Source organism: Centrocercus urophasianus, unplaced genomic scaffold (genome assembly GCF_019232065.1).
Source record: "Centrocercus urophasianus isolate 14NV4802_14NV808 unplaced genomic scaffold, USGS_Curo_1.0 seq_10, whole genome shotgun sequence".
Classification (NCBI taxonomy): Eukaryota; Metazoa; Chordata; class Aves; order Galliformes; family Phasianidae; genus Centrocercus; species Centrocercus urophasianus.
This window is the reverse complement of record NW_024884142.1, coordinates 84,962,807-84,983,957: the sequence shown is the minus strand read 5'-3', so window position 1 is coordinate 84,983,957 and position 21,151 is coordinate 84,962,807. Positions and strand designations below refer to the sequence as shown.

Below are 21,151 nucleotides of genomic sequence, written 5' to 3'. Positions count from 1 at the left end.
TTATTTTTGCTTCCCTTCCATTTTTAGATGGGATGAGTGTGAAGAACATCATGCAATGCACATTGATGTATCAGCCTGACCCTAAAACTCAGAGTGCATCAGACAATATTCCTCAGCCGAATTATACTCAGCTCAACACAAACATTTTAAATAGATGAACCTCAAGGAAGAAATGCTGCTCTAAGACATTTCAAAGGCATTTGTAAAAAAATATATGAGTTGGGATTTTAGAGTTCTTGTTTTCATTACTCTGTGCTCAAACACTGGCCAAGTATCAAAGCTACCAAAAGCAGCAAGACAACTGGGATATTAAAAAAAAAAAAAAAAAAAAAAAAAAAAAAAAAAAAAAAAAAAAGAAAAGGGAAAAGAACCTTCAAACTATCCCATGAAAGAAAAATGTTTTTCTCTGAAGTTCTAGTCCCTATTGAAAGGTTTCATTTTTATTATATTTTTAAATCAATCTACAGTGATTCTTTAATTATACCGTTGCCAGTATAGCAACAGTATATCCTTAAAGCATTATAAAGTCATACTGAAATTAATCTACCTAGATCCCAGGGTTCCAAATACCGTCTGTAATCTCAGCATACAATGCTCCTTTGTAATGCCCTTTTAATTTAGCCTTTGGAAAGTCCTCTGTGACAGCCAAACCAAGTGGTTTCAGAGAGTGGCAATTCTTGAAGCTACTTTTCATCAATCATTTCCACTTTGTTCCCTTTTCAAAAAATGCATTCAATTTTCACTTTAATTGAAAGGCTGAAAACATAAGATGAGGCATAAATAACACAGACTGTGTAAAATAGTCTGATAGTGTCATACTATAGTTTCTACTGTCTTCAGGAATGAAATTGACTTTTCCAGGTAATTGAAAGAGTGTTTTTAATAGCACCAGTTGTTAACTACTGTATATTACATCCAAATAGAATTGTATGGGACTTTGTTCTTATCTTCAATAAAATAAATAAATACAATACTAGGGCTTCTCTGAAAGTAATATCTCCTATTTTATGATGTTGGCCTGCAACAACAGAGGCAGATGCTGGTGGTATGGCAGTAGAAGTTGAACCGTCCCACCAATATCCAGTTACATTCTGTTGCCACATGACTGATGACAGCAGTGGGGCAGTCTGACAAAATGACATCTGACATAGAATTGTGTATGAAGCAAAGGTATCGAATTCTTCCATGTGGAAAACAATACTCTCATTGACATTCATTAACACTTGTTGAACATTTTCAGAGAGTGAGGAGTGGACGTGAGCACAGTAAGTTTGTAAGTGATGCATTTCAGCATTGGCGACAGCGATGTGAAAGACAAGACACGTTCTGGATGGTCGTGCTCATCTGTCACACTACAAAATGAAGAGTATATCATTTCATCCCTGTGAATCATCAGATTATGACCAGACAGCTTTGTGTGAAGCTTCAGTGTGTTGAAAATGAGGGTGGAAACAATTGGAATATCCCAAAGTTTTTGTCAGGTGAGTTCTATGATTACTCACACAGAAACAGAAAGAACATCATATGCAAGTTTGTCAGGACCTATTTAACCAATTGATCTCTGGTGGGTCAGAGCCAGGAGTTCCTTCTGAGTGCAGCTTCCACTAATTTTCTTATTTCTATTCTGCTCTGTGTATGCCTGATACAGAGAGTTCTACTGAACAGCATCTCTCCAGTATATTTGTTTATAGATTGATACACATTGTGGTTCCAGCCGGGCCCTGGAGCTTATGATTCAAGAGATCCACTTCTGTCTCTTAGGTTTTTGCAGGTTGATAGCGCTAGCCAAAAAGAGGTACTTCTCCCAGCTTTCAGGTATCTCAGCAATGATTAGGGAAAAGTAGTGTGAAAAACAGCAGTAACTTTCTGCTCTCCACAGATAACAAGTTAGCTCTTACAGCAGACGCTACTCTGTCTCTACTCAAGGCAACTATCTCACACAAGGATGTCCTTCTCCTTTACAATTTCTAGCTTGACCTGAGCTTATTACAATTTTTAGACACCACAGAACAAGCTCTCTACCTTAGAGATTTCAGAGATTGTGGCAGAGAAAGGGATTGAATAAGCGAAGAAGGGGAGGAAAATAGTTTTTGCCTCTGTTCATGGAGAAAGGAGAGGGCATCTAAATGCTGTGCCAGGGAAGGACCAGCACACACTGATGGTCATCTCCAGAGAATCTAAAAATACAATTACCTGAAGTCACTGGACAATAGGGAATTAGAAGGGGAATAAAACAACAGATGATTTGGCTCTGAACAGCAAGTCTCCTTTATTAGCACTGCTGTGCTAATTCCCTCCCCTATAACTCTGAGACAATAATAGGAATGCTTATCTCACCAGGATTTGTAGGCTTTTACTGAGCATTATACAAATGCTGTTCTACAGCACTGATTTCAACAATACTACTTAATATATACAAGCACATAAGAAGGACACCCACAGCAAGTGACATCTGAACCTTAACAGCTCAGACAGTAACTGCAAAGAGAAATGCAATGATCCCTTTGGTGTAGTTTTTTCCTTCCTCATGCACAGGCACTGGACAGGGGTTCAGGCACTGAGGTGAGATCGGAGCAACCTCTGTCTCACCCCAGTCTTCCTCCCTGATGGAGCTCCTTATCTTCCTCCCTACTACTAAGGCTCAGTGGGATGTGAAAGCCTCAAATGGCAGAAAATTTTTGTTTTTAGTAGCCAGACTTGGGCAGATAGGAATGCACGTATGTATGTGTATTTGTGTATAAATATTTGCTTTGCACAGTGAAAGAAGTTATGTAGGTGTTCTGAGTGGAAGAGCTCCGGTGTATATACTGGCAAATGTGTGTGACTGTCTATAAAGATGTGACTCTGCTGTAGAAAAAAATAAAAAAATATTACTTTCGAGATAATCAAGTTTTCTTTTAACTAGTACAGTATGTCATAGAAATAAAGTAATAGCAGAATCCTTCTGATACTCATTAGCAGCCCCGTCACACCTGCTAATCTTAAGTTAATGATAAGGACCCTACTGTTGAAAAAAGAGTAGAAAGTCTCCATACACCATAGCAGATAAAAGCACTATACTTCTGTTTGCAGGATAGAAAGGCACAGGCAATGCAGTTTTCCAGAACTCTTTTTCCAGCTCTCGTGATGATTTTAATGATGGATTGAAAGAGAAGTCAAAATGGATCTGCCATGGAATAAAATACACATTTATTCAGGACTTTGTGCAGAAGTATATGGTAAAATCTTGTCCGTCACATCACCATCGTGTTTTACTGTGCTTAAGAGCTCAATTAAACCTGAGAAAACTTTTCAAAGTGAAGTTGTTTTTATAACTGTCTTGAACAGTCTGCCTAGGGAGGTGGTTGAGTCATTGTCCCTGGAGGTGTTCAAGAACTGTGGAGATGTGGCACTGAGGGACATGGATAAAGGGAACAGTGCGGATGAGTTGAAGGTTGGCCTTGGTGATTTTAGACATCTTTTCCTGTCTTAATAATTCTATGATTACACCCTGCTCCTAAGCCTGAACAGTGTCTTCATGTCACCTTGGTACATGTTGTAAACAACTGCCTTCTGAGGGGAGAAAAAAGGAATTGGGAGAATGTTTTATCAGGCAATTAGTACTGTTAAAGCATAGATATGTGCATACATTTAAATATTACACAAGCTTAGCAGGATACAATAGAGATCTGTATACAATACATAAACATGAAAGTATGACCTCGTTCTTTATGGCAAAGTATTTATACTGTTAAAATTAGTTAAACATGTTCTGCCTCTGCATAAACCGACAAACTGAAGATGTTTCACAGCAACACTCACAAAGCCAAGTGATTCTACAATATCCCAGAGCTGTTCTTGCAAAAGCTTAGTTTTTAATGCTATAATTATTCAGTAAGTTGGCCTGAAATACAGAAATATTTTACGAAGTCAAATTATATTTATACAGACGTACAAAACAAACTGGGAAACCTACTATTAAGTTGTGCTACCATGAAACAGTTCAGAAATAAGGAAGATGATTTCTGAGAATCAAGGGATTGCAAAGACTCCTATTTCATTACAGAGTGTAAAGCTGTGGACATTCAGCACTTTAATTTTAATTTCCACTCTGGTAAGTATTTCTCATCTTGAAAAGCTTAATTTTCACTGCAGTTCTGGAGGGTGAATACATATGTGCTTTCTGGATACAGTTTGCTTGCTTTTTCTGAACAACTATTATTGCATTTCCCAACACTCTTTTTTTTTTTTTCCTGTTTACAGTCACAGAGATCAGCTTTTTATAAGACCTTTACTCATGGGGAGGGAATGAGCCAAGCAACACTTGAGTCCTCCTGCAGAACTAAACCCCTCCTGAAGGTTTTGCCAATTGTCAGAAAAACTAAAGAGAATGTAATAAAAAGGAGATACTTAAACCTCTTCTCTTTAGTTTGTATTCAAAAAGCAATTTGAGTTATCTTATTTTCAAAAAGCAACTCTAATTGCATTTACCAGCCTAGTGGGTTCGCTTCAGAAGGGTATTTTTTTTTTAACTGCCTGGTAAATTCAGACCAGGAAGCAGAGTGACTAAAAACCACTGTGTTCTTGAGGCAGATTAATAAGTTGGGAAGATTTCATGAAGATCACACTTAGTGGCAGTCTTAGATCTTCACTTTAGCTGGGTCTCTGAATGAACTTAGAAACAGTTTTGAAGTAATAGTTTGAGTTTGTAGGTAAAAAAATTGCATTTAAGAACATGGTTTAAAGAACCCATGGTATGGCTATAAAGTCTCCTGAACTACTCCAGGTGTCAGCATACGGTCACGATCCTTTGTGCATTTCTCTATAAATGCATGTTAACACACTGTATATTTGTACACGTTTAGCTTGCCATTCCCTGCCATGTTTAGACTCATATAAATGAACATAGTTTTGACAACATTCAGTCCTTTTCCACTCTCTAGATTAAACAATTTAAGACGATGCTCTCCTGACACACACAAACCACCAAGAAGACTTTAAGCAGAAAGACCTGTGTACATTAGGGACCCCCAAGGAGCTGTCTGGGTTCAGAACCCAATTCTAATTTGGTACTTGCTGCAACTCATTCGACTGAACATCCTGATCATCCTTAAATAGCTGGCCAGATTTTCTTTACCAGAAAAGGCTGCAGGATGAGTGTAGATCCAGCCTTGAAGATGTCCCCTGAGCCAATGGCAGAAGAAAGAATAAGACTACATCCACTGATCAGACTCAATGATCCATGTGTGCCCCTTCCAACTCAGGATACTCTATGATTCTATGAGTTACATGCTCTTGCTGTACCAGTCTTCCCTGTGCTTACTTAATCTAAGGATGACTGGATATTTGATGGCTTGCAGTGCAGAATATTGTACTTTTTTTTTTGTTGTTGTTTTCCATTAAGAACCTAAAGAGTTCTTTCACCAGAATCTGGAAACATCCTCTTTTTTTCCCAAAGATTTCTTAAATGCCAGAATCCAGAGAAGCCTCCTTCATCTAACAGATCACCACAGGTTAATTGGCACTCACACAAATGACCACAGATGTTTGCAAGATGTTGTTGAGTCCCCTCTGAGAATATCATTACCTGCCTAGCGTCAGTGCAGTACTGATACGTAATTTATTCCTTTGGAAGTTCTCCATCACAATATAACAAAATAACATAAATCTCTTCACAAATGTCATTGCCTTGGGATAAACCCAGCACTGAAAAGCTTTAGGGATTGTTTTACATCAACTGAGTTTTCTGCTTGCTCTTGTAGTGAGACAGTGACTCCTGAAATGTTTTTTTTCTGACACCCTTCTTAGATCACTGCCTCCGACATGGCAGTTGGGGCACACAGTTTGTGTATTTACTATTTAGCGTCTAAATATGGGACAAAAGTGACCGTTTCCCCCTGTAGCTTATTCATACCTACTAGTAGGCAACTCAGCGATGTTCGTGACCTCAGTTACAGATCAGTCTTCTCCTGGGCACCGTCGTGTTAGCATCTAGCCAAGAGGTGGCAGTACTTATCCACTATTTCCGATGGGTGATGCTACGTCCTAATGCTATGTCCATCTTCGTAGCATCGGTGTCAGCAGCTCCTCCTTTCATTTGTTTGTATTTACAAAACGTTATCCGTTCATGTGCTGTGAGCGCTTCTTTTCAGCTGCCTGGGAGTTACTTTGGCTTTTGGCATCGTGTAGAAACACTGTGCACCTCAGTTGCCTCCACACGGAAGAGCCCACGTGTCTGTAGTAGGTCCCCAAATCTGAAGAAGGTTTTAATTTTGCTGAGGAGCACGGTTCTCAAAATGTCATAAAGTGTGAACACCCAGCTGGAGCAGTTTATGGACTACAGTGAAAGTCTGAGTATTTTAGCCCAAGTATTAATTCAAAGAGCATGCTTTGTTATTTCCTGTCCCATTGTTGTTTGTAAAATAGTTTAATGGGTAGTGAGCAGTAAACTGTTTAAAATCTGCTGTGCAAATTGATGTGGTTTTATATTGCTGGAGAGGGAAGAATTTCACTGCTTTGGGTGTGAGGGAGAGAGGAAGATTATCCTGATAATGAAAACCACAACCAATGCATTTACTTTGGAACTATTGTTTCAATTACATTACCATGTAGATATTTTAATCAGAAATAAAAGTGATAATCTCCAAATGCAGGCCTGACAACAACTGAAACAGCTGCACACTAAAAAAAAAAAAAAAAAAAAAAAAAAAGGAAGCTTGGCAATGAGGTTTACATGCAGCCAAGGAGAGAGTTTTCTGTAAAAACAAAAGAAAAAAGACCCAAATTATAAAAAAGAAGGCAACACTTATTAAGAACTGGTAATGACCTAATTGTAGAGTGGGTATGGATTGCTACCTCTCAGCATCCAGGCTGTTTTACCTTCAGAATTTTCTTGTGGACATTTAAAACCTCTACCGCATAGCACAGGCAGGGTGAATGAGTGCAAAGGGACTGGCTTAAATCCATATGGCTAAACTCTCATTACCTCTCCTCAACATAATGGACTCATCTATCCTGACTTTTGGGAACAGAACCTGCCTTGTGTTCTCCCTTGAACAGTGACCAGGAATGCAAGCTGGCGCAGGACCTAACAATATGGATAACCTAACAATATGGACACAGAAGGGAGTTCATTTACTGAATGGTTTCCTGTAGAATGTAGTGCATTAGCAGTGAATCAGCAGAGATGTCTATGTATTGGCTCTGTTTGGTTTGCTAGTATGGGTGTAGATAAAGAGACTATATGAGAGCTGGAATTCCCTAGAGCTGCCCTCTAGGCAGAGAACACCAGTGTAGCAGCCCCTTTGTGTGTGGCAACACTGTCCTGGGATAGGCTATCGCAACACACCTTCTTGTGTACCTCATTCTGTATACTCTCCCGTAAGCATCCTCTGGAAAGATTAAGGGATTTTACAAACAAAGCAAAGCAAAGCAAAACAAAACAAAACAAAATAAAACCTTTTCCTTTCAGGATCTTTTTTTTGGGCCTCATAGCAAAATCTGCGATTTCTCATTATACTGTAGTGACGTAAGTCACGTTTTGAATACGGTTATGAGGCTTCACAATGAGAACACTGCTTTTCTCTTTTGTCCCTCCCCTGGTTCAGCTTGGTGCTAAAGAGATGAGAATTGGGACTTAATCATAGGATTGTTTGAGTTGGAAGGGACTTTTAAAGGTCATCTAATCCAACTCTCCTGCAATGAACAAGGACAAAGTCTGATTTCAGAACAAAGTCAAGGCAATTAGACCTCCATTTCCTACAGAAGGCCATGTACTGAAAAGGAAAATCACAAGAGCTCATCGCACAATCAAAGGAGTCCTATGGACTCAGTGGAAGAAAGCTGAACATTTTGAAGAAGAGTGACAGGGATTTCCTGTTAAAGGGCCTCTGAACAAGGTGTCTTGGCAAAATGTTCCTTTCAAGAAAAATGAGAAAGGAAAAATTATGATTCTGAAATTTTGGAGGGATGGGACAAAAAGTTTTTCTTCAGATTCTGAAATATTCAGCATTTAGATGTGGTGGCAAGCCTTATTTTAATGGCTTTTTAGAATGAAAATGGTGGAAAATGCCTACGAAGGCAAGTGAATGGAGTCACATGATGAAGTACAGTTACTTGCTCAGTTTCCATATATTTACATACAAATCCTGAGGCAGTGCTGCAAGGGAAAAATAATTTTCTCTCAGCAGAAAGCATGTGATGGACTGTATTCTGATTGAGCATTGGCACTAACTTTGCAGATATCATGAACGAACCATCTTCCTGCTGTTTGGTGATCTTGGATGCTTGCAATGCAAACAGTCAGAAGACGACTTTTTTTCTTCTGCCACATATTATGGTGGACTCCTGGCCTTAGCTGAGACACACAAGAGCTAAGGTAATGCAAATCATGTCACAGAAGCTTCATCATCTCTTCCAAACCTTTTCCAGTATATCAAACAAGTTCACATGGGACCACAATGACTTACATGGTTGGATGTTTGAGACTTTAAGCCTTGAGGCTGAGGGGGTGCTGTGTCTGAGTTCTAAACAAGGCTATGCAAAGTCTTTCTAGAATTATTTAGGGCCTTAAAACCTATACTGAAAAGCAATATTCTGCAATCATAAGTAACTTCATATGTACAACAACTCTGGGAATCAGACCTTTAATACCCTGTTGCCTCTGATCTTCATTTCTTAAGTAGTTTGAGTCACACCTACATATAAAACTGTTCTCACTGAGCTACTACAGTGAGGAGAACATCCATTTACTCAGAACTATAAGATTTTAAAGTCTTTTCATCTCTACTTCAATCAATATTTTTAAAGAGAACCTAATGAGGCTACAACTTTTACCTAGGAAAAATATGTTGGGTAGGATTTTTAAGTTGATAAGTGATTACTCTAACTTTGCTCACTTCAAAAGCATTAGCAAGTTTACCTTTAGCTTCACTGGGAGCAGCATTAAATCATTCCAAAAATGCTTTTTAAAATATTACCTTGCTTTTCCTTTTTGAAACTGACTTCACACCTTTCATTAACATGGTTCTATATTTGAGCAGTGATATGATGATGACTATATACTCTGATATCTGACTTGAATTTATGATTGGCTCTAGATAAGTGAATCAGAATTGTGATGTGACAGTAACTGATGGACAATGATCATTCTGATAAGTTTCTCATGATTTTTAACCATTTTAAACATTGTACCTTTTTTGTCCACAAACTTCTAACAAGGGTGGTAGTAAACTTCTTCTCAGGGTTTACTTACAAGCTTTCTAGTACTTACTACTTCTCTCAAAATGTTCTCTGAGAATCAACTGTCTTTCCTGTGGCTAAAGCTCATAGGATTCAATGTGCCCGCTTTAACATTCTTGGCTTACATGCCACAATACTAAAGATGGAAAGATGGTAGCAAGCACAGTGATTCAAAGCAGAGATAAATGTCCAAGCTTCCTAAAAAGTGGATAGAGAGACCTCAGCATCACTGAGGCTTGATTCAGAGGATCCACATATGGAAAGGACAATCTCCTAAAACTAGCAAATAGTAAATATTTCTGAGAAGAGTACAGCAGAGGGTTCCTTCCTTTTCTGGAGCTCACATTACTGTCTGTGGGCTGAACTTGTCCAGATGTGGAGATCTTGGCAAGGTCTAAATACCTACTGAAGGAGAGCTCCTTCCTTCAAAAGCACAGCTGCTGGAAGAAATAGTGGTGGTGATGAGACTCCTGAGTAGCAAAGTATCTTCAACAGGAAGTGGTTCTTGGGTCTGTCAGCCAAAGTCTCATAACTCTCCAAGAAATGACTACTTTACCCAAAAGAGTCCTCAGAAGGTCAATGCTTGCTTTGTGGTTCTTTAGTGGAGCCCAAAGAGCCCTTGAGATTCAAGCCAAACATTTTTAAACCACATATGTACATATTCACACATCAAGGGACAATTTCTCTGTTTCACTGCCAAATATTCATCAAGGTTCTAAAGAAACATACCTGTGAAGAGCTCCTGTCCCCTAGCATAGGTTACTTTTATTCAGCATTAGTATTATTTATATAGTGCAGTGGAATAATGAAATGGGCTTTCCTAACCTAGTCAGGTTACTAGATAGTACCTCAGTATGGTGACAGTTGGATCCAGTCTTTTTGGCTGTGGTTTGCAAAAAAGACAACATAAATTATGTTAATTCTTTTTACCTCAAATCCTTGCAGACATGAGGTATCACAGACTGTAACAGAAAGGCTTCAAGACGTTGTCCTGCCATCTTGAAAACCAGACCAAATAAGCCAGTGTACTGGGGATGCTTGTAAGCATCTTTGCCCTGGGCCTCATTCTGTCATTTTCTCTGTGAGGAAGTGAAATTCTCTGTTCAGACTTGGGATGATATGGACCCACTCCTTTGTCCTACACCATCTCACAAAGACAGATTTTTCCTCAACTTGTTTAGAATGAGACTGGGGCCACCTGCGCATGAGCTGTCGGGAAAAATGGTGCTCTCTTTTAAACAGCAGGCAGCTATCAAAACAGCAGTGAGAGAGGCTATCAGGCTTAATAATGGCATACATTAAAAGTAAAATAACTCTCTGAGGTCCAGTAATGTTGCTTTTACCATTTGTCAGGTGTATAATCACTCTGGAGAATAAGAATAGTGAGGCCTTTGTAAAATCGTGAATCAACATTCCCAACAATCCAACTGCTGTGAGTAGGTCAGGTCAATACCCTTGTGTCTCAAAAACTACTTAAGCTCTCCTGTCTCTTGAGACCATTACATCAATGGATACCTCCAGTACTACTGAAAATGACAGCTTGCAATGTAATACCAGGAGATCCCCTTTAACAGCCCCTCTATGTTAACAGGTGTTGGGCTCTACCCGGAGTGTTTGTCCTTAATTCTGAAACGATGTCATATAACCGCCTTGTCTTATGTGAGAAAACCTTTCATCATTTTCACAAGGATCTTTCTTTTTAAAATTTGAACAATGCAATAATGCAATTAATTCTTAAGAAAGTCCAATCATAGTAGAAATCCTAAAATGGCTAACGACATTGTTTACAAGAATCAAAAATTTTGTTAATACACAAATCTATGCATTTTTCACTCACTTTGACTTTTTGCCACTTCTTTTTCTATTAGCTTGTATAGTGCCAGGATTTTTATTGTGGATGGAAGCTACAACACTCATGAGAGAGTAAGAATGTATTTATTTGTAAGATGTAGTGATTTAACAAAGATTAATCATACAAATAAAGCAGAGACTTAAAAAAAAATTCAAGATAGCAAGATACACTTATTTACTCACAGCACAGAGAAAAGAGTTAAATGCATTTACCCAGGAGACCCTCCAGTTGAGCCATGTGGAATGGACCCACTCACTCTCTAAACTCCTTGAACCATGGTCAAAAGCAATCTAAGTGCAGCTGAATCCACTCCTAGCCCCAGACTTTATCAGTGATTTACATCTGAAGGATTACATGTGCATAATCTAAGATAAAATCTTAGCAAAGCAAACAAAGCTTAGAACTATTAGTTGCTTACTGAAGATCTGTATCAGAAAGGCACCTTGATGTCAAGGTGTAGGGGACTGCTGTGCAAGTGTAACCTCAAGGAACATCCCTGAGTGAAGCCTTAGGCATCTCATTAGCTGCAACAGCCAGAACAAAGGAGGAATGTTGTGTGTAGGGGAGCAGAGTCAGTTTTAGATTTAAGATGATATACAACTTTGATATATCATGGTGGATTGAGGGCAGGCCTGTGGAAAAGGACTTCCCAACCCTGAAGTATTCAAAGCCAGGCTGGATGGGGCTTTGAGCAACCTGGTCTAGAGAGGAGAGATTTCTCTCTGGGGAGAAATCTCTGGCCATTGCAGGGGCATTGAAACTGGAGGATATTTAAGGTTCCTTCCAACCCAAAGCATTCTATGATTCTATAAATAAACTGTAAAAAGTAAACCAACTTCATACCTGGATAAATGCAGCAGTAAAAACTCTTGGTGTTTTGTGGCAAGTAGAGGAGAAATAAAGGCTTGGCTCCCTTCTCTACTAATTGTTAGTGTTCATGAAACCACTAGGGAATGGGCCTATGAATACCTCTAGGTATTCCATGAAACTTCTAGATATTTCTTTGTCTTTTAGCCTTCCACTGCTTTTTAAATTTCTGTTGGAATGAACTGAAGTGTGGGACAGGTCCAAAGTGATGAAAGTGCCAAATTAAAATCATCCTCATCTTGTGCAAAAATGGGTATTTTTTACCTTACTGGGACCCAACTGTGTGCTCTTGAAGGAGCCATAGTGAACTATGATAGCATGTGGCATTGAAAGGACTGCTAAGATCTGGTGCATTTTACATCTGTTTTGTTACACATCTCAGGTCCTTGCAAAAGGAAGGAGAACAAGCTACATTTCAGCTGTCCTTGTGATGCTTATTGTTGATGGCTATCCTGTCTCATGACTTAAGCCATAAGAAGAAATTCTAAAGTTGGATGAAGGTATTTCAAGTGCTTTATATCTTAGCTATTAAGTTTACTGAATCTAGACTGTATATTGGTATTGAATAAGTAGCAGTGGAGAGGAAACATCTCCACTGCTCAAGCCATGAAGGAGAGGGCTTCTTCCATTTCTGATTTCTTTGAATTTTCAAATATTGAAGCTTGCAGTATATGAATATATTTTAATTCTATCAAGCATGGAAACCCAATTTTACTAGAAGTTCACTACAAAAAATCACTCTAGCTCATTCAGAAAGGCAAATTTAGAAAGGAAATGTATGAGAATGCATTTTGACTGATATCTCTTTAATGTATTTATGCTCATAACAACTTTGTTCTCTTCCTGACCTCTTGTTTCAGTTATTTATTTCTATGTTAAAAGTTCAGACTGCAAATGCTCCATATGAGCTGTAATCAGTTTTCTCAACGGCTAAAAAGAACAATAAGATTTTGTAGCACATGAGATGCATCTTATCCTTTGCTGGTGAAAAATGTGAACTATAGAAAGTCCTTTTCATCTTTTAGCAAGGGTCCATTATTTCTATATATTTCTTTCTGTGCCTTATGAAAAGGTTTGTACAGTAAAGAATGACTACGAAGTAGTTCTTTCTTCTTTTGCCAAGCTCTTTTTAGCTTTGGCAGCAATTCTATTTTCCCTGTCATCATCTAATGTCTATTTATTTTACACTGCTACAAAGCCAGTGCAATTCCCTCATAAATCCCAGGTTGTGAAGATGAAGAAACAATTCAATTTCTTTTATTAAAATCCTCCAGTGTCCTCTTTTTGATTCCTACTATCTAATTTGATTCAGAAAGGTCATCAGTTTGAAAAGCTCTTGGAAAATATCAATTGAATTAAGAGATGCCTCATGTGAAATGCCTCATGTTTCTGCGTTCTGAAATACCTGATCAGCCTTGGTTGCTGCAGGTGCCATAAGAGTGCTTGTTACTAGTTTTTGACCTAAATAACCTCATAATCTCACTCCCTTTCTCTCACCTTTTTTTCTCCTGTTCTTTGCTCCCACCTTCCTTAACATCCCAAGGAAAGAGAAGATAACATTTTTTTGCTTCGTATGCTATTTAAACAATCCAACACCCCCCCCCACCCCATGCCCAAAAATGAAGGTAGGAATAATGGCAATGGGAAGTTCCACTGAGTTATTGCAGTAGACTACTGAACTTATTGCAGTTGACATTAAGTGGCATCATGTGGGAATAATTATTGTAATCTCAAAAAAATGACTTTTTTTTTTTTTTTTTTTTTGCATTTTGTAGCCAAATGCAGATACTGGAATTTTTAAATGGTTGCCCTCACACTGAATTGAAAGAGTCATCTCTTGGATCATATTCCCTCTCACAATACAACATATCCTTCATATATCTGAAGTGTAAGTCCTAGCTTCAATCTTAAGTAAAATTTTTACAAGCAGACAACCTCAAAAGATACCACGTTTTCCAACCTTGTAGGGCATAGACACAGCTTCACAGGTACTCATTCACCAATTAACTCACTGTTTATGTGCTGTTACATTAAATTTGCAGCACCGTTTGTCATATCATTTTTCACAATATGTACAGAAAGAAGGATAATGAGTTGCATCTCCTTTCTAGTATATTTTAGGCTCTACTGGTGATAAAAGCTGTGAATTTAAGTGTTTTATTTTTGTAGATGTTATTTTAGTGCATAGAAGACATGGAAGTTCTCCAGTTGATAGCTGTTGTCCTGTTTCTTGACCTCTGAATTTTAATTCTTTTGAACTATGTAACTCAAATGCTTTACATTGCATTTCAGGGTTAAATACAATGCAGCCAGGGCTGAAAATCTGAAGTATCTGAGCTTTCAATTTTTCTTGCATCTTCTTCCTAACCATAAAGAAATGCTGAACTCTTCTTGCCCTCCACGTACTAATGCATCATTTAGTAAAAAAAATTAAAAACACATGAGGTCACTCAAGAGGAGGTTAGGAAGATGTCTTTAAATAGTACTGAAATGCATGAATAATTAATTAAAACAAGACAGAACAATTCAAAATTGTGCATTTTGAATCTATGTATTTTAAAGAAATATGTCACATACTGAGTGAAATAAATGCTTAACCAATTATGTGAAATGGAATATTTTGTCTTTCCATGTACTGACAGCCTAACTTGAGAAATCAACAGAGATCAAACCAAGGGCATGTGCAGGGGAACACCTCAGCTTCCCATTGTCATTTATGGGAAGTTGATGGGGAGTTGCATGTGAGAACTTGAGTGTTGGCTTTCGCCTCTTCGCCAGTTAGGATCTCTTTGTTTTATGTCTGGCACAAGTTTAATGTATGCCTTTTCTCTGGGGGGAAAAAAAAAACATAAAAAAACCAGCAACTGATTTTATCCTTATCATTGTGCTAGTATTTAGCAGCTAGCATCGAACAGATTGGACATTGTGCCCTTCATAGAATGGGAGGAAAATTTGTCATATGCTCAGCTTACCTTTTGACAGACAAATGTTAAATAGGTCTTTTCCAATATAAATGCTACGGCCACAAATATATGCTCAGAACTTAGGAATACTGGCCTGTGATCTTGCAGCTACAAGGAGCAATGATTAAAAACTCCTGGGAATACAAATGAAACTGTGTTTCTAAACTTTCTGCCCTTCTAACAATTAAAGAACTAAGGAAAAAGCCATCAAATTTACGAGTCCTGAAAAAAAAATACTAAAGATTATCTACCTCATAAAATGAACTTTTAAACCTGGTCACATTTCTTCAAGTGCAATACTTTATCTTTGATCATTATAAATTATTCTCTGTTAAGAGCAGTGATTAAGAAAGTAGTTGGCAGCATGTACCATTGGAGTTCATTCTGCTTTATTTATTTATTGAAAAATACTAAAAAGTAAAACACTAAAGTACTTCACATTAAAATGGTATGAACCCACCAAGATAACTGCTCGTAATTGTCTGTGTAAAATTATGGTCAGAGTAACCACCTCTGGCTCCAGAATAAACTTTCCATGTATGTTAGAGCCAAAAGCATTTGCTTACTCAGATTTTCACTTGAATCTTAGTTTATGCTTTTTCTTTCTTTCTCTCTTCCTTTCTTTCTTTTCTTTCATTTCTTTTTTTTTTCTTTCCTTTTTTTCCTTTTTTTCCTTTTTTTCTTTTCTTTCTTTTCTTTCTTTTCTTTCTTTTCTTTCTTTTCTTTCCTTTCTCCCTTTCTCCTTTTCATTTTCTCTTTTTTCTATTTCGATTTCCTTTTTTTTTTTTTTTTTTTTTAAGGGAGATTCATGCTCGTAGAAATCTTTAAAGGAGAGGGATGAAGAAGAGCATGTAACACCCATCACCTTAGGAGATGAACCATCATAACAATGAGGAATTTGTACTATTCTCATTGAACAATTCATTCTTCTTCCACACTCAAACCAATAACATATGGATGAATAAATAATTAAACAGTGCAGACAACTCCCAAGACAGAAGTCTTTCCTCCAAGAAAATGGTTTTCCAGTGCCAACAAGTCACACCTCCAATGCTGGGATCATAATAATTAAATATTGATATACATTCCCTCAGCGCTGAGTTTTGTACCACCAGGCTTTGCAATGTAGATGGTGTCCTGATCTGCTCACAGGACAGAACTGTTCAGTGGAGCCCAAATTCTCGTTTTGTAGTATTTGACTGCCTTTCGGTATATCACATTATAGAATCATAGAATGGATTGCCTTGGAGGGGCCCTTAAAGATCATCTAGCGTCGACTAGACCAGGTTGCTCAACGCTTGATTCAACCAGCCTTGAACAATTCCATTGATGGGGCATCCACAGGTTCTCTGGGTAACAGGTTTTCATGCTTCACTACTTTAGGAGTAAATAATTTCTTCTTAACAACTAATCTAAATCTACTCTCTTCTAATTTAAAACCATTATCCCTTGTCCTATCACTGCAATCTCTGATAAAGTGTCCCTACTCATCTTTCATGTAGGCCCTTTTAGGTACTGGAAAGCTGCTATAAGGTCTTCTCAGAGCCTTCTCATCTCTAGCTGTACAGCCCTAGCATTCTCAGTCTGTTTTACCAGGAGAAGTACCCCAATCATCTGATAATCCTTTTGGCCATCCTCTGGAACCCCCTCCAATTGGTATTTTTATGCTGGAGGCCCCAGAGCTGAATTCATGAAAGCAAAGGGGAAGAATGTTTCTCTCCTATATTTCTTTTGATTTGGCCCAGGATACTATTGGCTCTCTGGTCTACAAGAGCATGTTGCTAACTCATACTGAGCTTTTCATCTATCAGTATCTCTAAGTCCTTCTCCACAGGCCCACTCTCAATACACTCGTGTCTCAGCCTGTGTTTGTGCTTGGAATTGTTCTAACCCAGATTCAGGACCTTGCACTTGGTCCTGTAGAACTTCATGAGGTTCACATGGGCCCAAATGTCTAGGTCCCTCTGTACGGCATTCCTTCCCTCCTGTATGTTGACTGCATCACTCATCTTGGTTTTGTCCATGAACTCACTGAAGGTGCGCTCAATTCCACTGTCTGTGTCACTAATAAAGATAATAAATAGTGCTGGTCTCAGTACTGATCCCTGGGAACACCACTGGGGAACACGACTCATAAGCATGACACTGAATCATTGATTACAACTGTTTAGGTGTTGGCATACACATTGTTAATAATATTAAGGTAAGTATCTCTGTATTGTGTAGCCAAACAAAGCTCTTGCATGTTGATTATCATGCTGGTTTACATTCGTTGTTAAAAAAACATTCTCAGGACAATCACAAATTTTTGAATTTCTGACCACTTTTCTGCAGGCTACTTTTGTATAAGAACATGGGCAAGCCTTTGTTATTTGGTGAAATTTCCAGGGAGTGACTAGGTCACTAAAGATTTACCAATGGCCAACTCATTCATATATGATCTGTATGGGAACTGCTGAGTCACGGCCTGAACCTCTGATTGATCACCTGAGGCCAGCCATGAGTCAGCCAGAGGAGCACAGATGAAGGCAATTCACCTGTGCTGCCAGAAGGGGTGGAGCCAGGCTCCAGCCCTCCTAGACCTATTTAAGAGCTGGCTACCAGTGGGGAAGGATTTCTTCTGGAGATTGCCTTTGCTGGTGTTTTGTGAGTGAGCCTAGGATAGGGGTGAGCCTTTTATTTATTCTCTTTTTTTATCATAGTCTGCTTTGCCTAACTCTCTTGTTTATTTTGTGTTTATAACATCCTAATATTCTCTGATTATACAGTGATCACACGGAGAACCTAATGGCTCCAAATGGCAATGTGCAGTATTCTAACTGTTGTGTTTGAAATTTTATGGATCTAAAAGCTCTGGGGAGTTAGGAACTATGCCCTGCCAGGCACAAGGGCCATGGATCTGTTAGTAGGAACTTCTACCACCTTGGAAGTGAGGAGCCAGTAAGGGCTGATCTTGCTTATCTGCTTGTTGCCTTGCTTTCTTCCTTCTGTGAGGCAACAGCTCCTGTCAGCTTCTAAATCAGCTGCTATTCCCATTTTACTTCCTGCTATGCTCAGAGCTTCCAAGTCATACAGCTGGGACAGCAGTGGCTATCATTGGAGAGTGCCTGGAATCCCTGTTTGAGACAGGATATATTTCTGGGAAGACACACCTACTCCTGTGTCCTACATTTACTTTGGTAACTACTGAGGGAACAAATCTGGGTGGCCTCACATTAGTACTTAGTCTCATTTTATTGGTTTACTTGTCCATTCCTAAAGCTTTGCAGCTGGTCTTTAAATTTTTGGAAATGATATTATAAATACTAGAAATAACTGAGTCCACAGGCTGTTCCTACATTTGCACTGTAATATAATTTATTTTTAAATCCCTTGTCTTCTCCCTTATTTTTTTGGCCAATCCTTACTGAAGGGAGCTCCCAGCATTTGAGATAAACTCTTCTTTGACATCTGAAGGATCCTCCTGGAAATACTAGAGTTCTTTCACCAACTTCAGCTACTTTTGAATGCTTCATGTCCTATTAGCCAACCTTCATTTTGAGCTGGATTGGGTGTTTTTGGAAAAGATGTGTCCAAATGTGGTGAGGAAAACAAGCAATTCTGGTGGCCATTCTGTTGGACTATTGGGTAGTTCTTTTCTTGAAAACCTCCAAGCTGACACAGAAGAGTTCAAGCTTTGGAGACTTCCAGGGTTTAAGCATAGACTTCTCTATTTTCAGAAAGGCATGGCAGACATGTTTGTATTTCATTAGAAACTCATCAGACATTCTGGATCTGAAATCACTGCTGCCCTTGGCCAGCTGGAAAATACCCGCTTGTTGCAAGGAAACTCTAACCCACTAATTATCCTAAAAAATTCATGTAGGAAATCTCTTGACCCATTTTTTTCTGTTCCCTTTTTTTTTTCCCCCTTGAAGACATTGATCAATTACTTTCTTAGAGAAGTGCAGTGATTTCAAGTCTTTTTGAAGGTTTAATCATCACAAAATGGGTGTTGCTAAGTATTGTGCACCACTGTCACAAAAACACAAGGTAACAGTTCTGAGAGAAGCACATGAGTTTGAAAAAAATAAACCCGAAGATGAACACAATTATTTCTCATTTTAAAATATTTTAGAATGAAATATGAAATATCCAGCTTAGCTATGATTTTCAGTATTTCTCATTTTCACACTGATCTGCATTTTTGGTTTCCAGTTAGGACAGAAACCAAGAGAAGCCAAAATACCTAGACAGGAACAGATAAAAGCCAAAATTATGAGACAGGAACACAGAAAGGCCAAAATATTAACCAGAAACAGGAAGCACTGGACATCTCACAAGACAGCCTCCATATTCTTTTGAGATTTCCAGACAGGGATGCTGGCTGAAGAGGCTCAAACTGTTTGGATAAGCTTTGAATAATCATCTAAAACTTCAGGTATTTAGTTGAAATAGTTAACATCTGAGTCTCCCTCTAAAGTTGCTAGTCACTTGAATAGATGGTAATTTCTCAGATATTAAGGGAAACCAAGTGGAAAAAAATCAGCCAAAATGTTAAGGAATGTCTTAATAGTAGCTGCTTTCTGTCTGCTTTCTAGGATATTAGGTTCTAGGATACTAGGACTAGTTTGTCCAAATATAAATTAATTCAGTAATCATAATTTTTTGTGCATTTATTGTTCGCCTGTTTTAAGAATTTTGTTTTTCTTTACTTTGGGACTGACTTTTGAGTAACAAGCAGAAGCAAGAAGAGTGCAGAGAGGACTGACTTGTCAAACAAGAATGGCCAAAGGGCCAACAGACTACTTTCTCCTGCTCTCACTACTGCTCATGGGGTAAGTCAGCACAGCACATGGTGGTGTAGCATGTGCATACTGAACGGTGTTTATTTTCTGCCTTCATAGAACTTAATACTGCTTAGAACAAACAAGTTGTATCCCTTCCCAGTATCTCATTATTCAGGTGCCAGTCATGAGAATGGTGATGATAATGATGATATTTGTTATTACCTGCCTTCCAAAGAGAGGTTTCACTGCCTGCCTCTGGCAGGCAGTCTCTCCCTAGATATGGGATGGTCTTACTGTTAATATTACTACTGCAGTGAAAAAGATCTTAAGCAGAGAAAGACACTGGCAAAATTATAATAAGGTTGTGATTAATTCTACTGCATGTATATTAAAAAGGTTTTGATGCATACAGAGAAATACATTTTGAAATTCACTTTCCCAGTGGATTGTTCACAAGGAAAGATCAACAGAAAGTATCGGTTCATGTTTGGTTTATTCTGGTGAATACAGGAATGTTACAACCCTTACTTCACTTAGCATTCATCAACCCTTTTTTTCACCACTCTTTGAAAAATTTTACTGTAATGAAATGTAGTAAATGTCACCATAATGGGCCAATGTTGATAAGATGATCATTTACTGGAAAAGAGTTTTAAGGGAACTCAGCTTCTCCAGTAAATCAAAATCTTTAGATAACATACCTTTTACAAAGACAAAAATAAACACACCAAGAATCTCTGTAGTAACAACATGATCAACTTGAAACATATCTGGAACTGAGATATGGGGTAAGAGGGCAAAGGAAACAGCTGGTGGAGTGGTTTTCCTTACAAAACATTTATGCTTTTTTCTACTAGAAAATTGAATTATTTCCTTGATGGAGACTTAATTCACAAGCCAGGAAAGGTGAAGATATTCTTTGTATTGATTTCAGTGAGGTATTGAAGTATGGCAAGTGAAATGCACACTAAATGTTACAAAAAAAACCCCCAAACTCTTCAGTAGGAGGATAGAGATGATAAGCAGAAGAGTGCTTGCTGAGATAGGTAATTATTGGGGATTTTAAAGAATATGGTAGACTGACATTCATCAAGAATAATGAGAATGGCTGACACTATTTTGTGCTGTCTCTTTCAATCATGCTATTTTAGGTTTTGGACAATGAGTAATGGTATACATGTCCATCTTTCTAGAATGTTCTGCTTTCACTATAACAAGTGGTATAGATCAAGATCCATGTAACTGTCCTGAATGTTTCTTTATGAGCTCTTAATTCTCCATATGCAATTACAAAAAGTGAACCAAATCAGTTCTTGCAGTCTGACATGACTGTTTGACAGTGATTGTATTACCCTTTAATAACCCTAGGAATGTCTGGCTTCCATGATGATTTGCAGTGTTGAGTTTCTTAGCAGGGAAAAGTCACTTGATTTAATAATAAAAAAAAAAGTATCTATCTTGTTTTAAATTTGCTCCTTACA

General features: G+C 38.2%; 1 long non-coding RNA gene across 2 annotated transcripts in view; it reads left to right on the top strand.

The window, feature by feature from the left end:
• LOC122157878 overlaps window positions 1-1,438 on the top strand; it is a 102,652-nt gene extending 101,214 nt beyond the window's left edge. For both annotated transcript variants that reach the window (XR_006168051.1, XR_006168068.1), the window contains exon 5: window positions 1,241-1,438. This is a non-coding gene — a long non-coding RNA (uncharacterized LOC122157878). The remainder of the gene's footprint in view (window positions 1-1,240) is intronic.
• Window positions 1,439-21,151: the final 19,713 nt, after the last annotated feature.